Source organism: Poeciliopsis prolifica, unplaced genomic scaffold, assembly GCF_027474105.1.
Source record: "Poeciliopsis prolifica strain line A6 unplaced genomic scaffold, Auburn_PproV2 SCAFFOLD164, whole genome shotgun sequence".
NCBI lineage: Eukaryota > Metazoa > Chordata > Actinopteri > Cyprinodontiformes > Poeciliidae > Poeciliopsis > Poeciliopsis prolifica.
In genome coordinates this window covers 168,320-168,620 of record NW_026562539.1, presented here as the reverse complement: position 1 = coordinate 168,620, position 301 = coordinate 168,320, and positions in this window count along the sequence as shown.

The window sequence follows — 301 nt, the reverse complement described above, 5'->3', positions numbered from 1 at the left end:
TCTTCTTCTTCTTTTCTATTATGGCGGATCGCAAGCAACTTTAAGGTGCATACCGCCACCTACTGTACACGAGTGTGTAGCAACAGTATTTCACATCAGTCAGATTCTATTTTTTTATTTTGTATTTTGAAGATAAATAAATAATGCTTTCATTAATATGCAAATATCCATTATATTTCCATAATTTCCCAGTATTCCTTTCAAACTCCATTCTTGATCTGTCCATCATGTTTTACAGTTCATCAATACATGTTCTACATTTTCTTTCTCTCCACATTCTTCACACATATCATTATTTTTC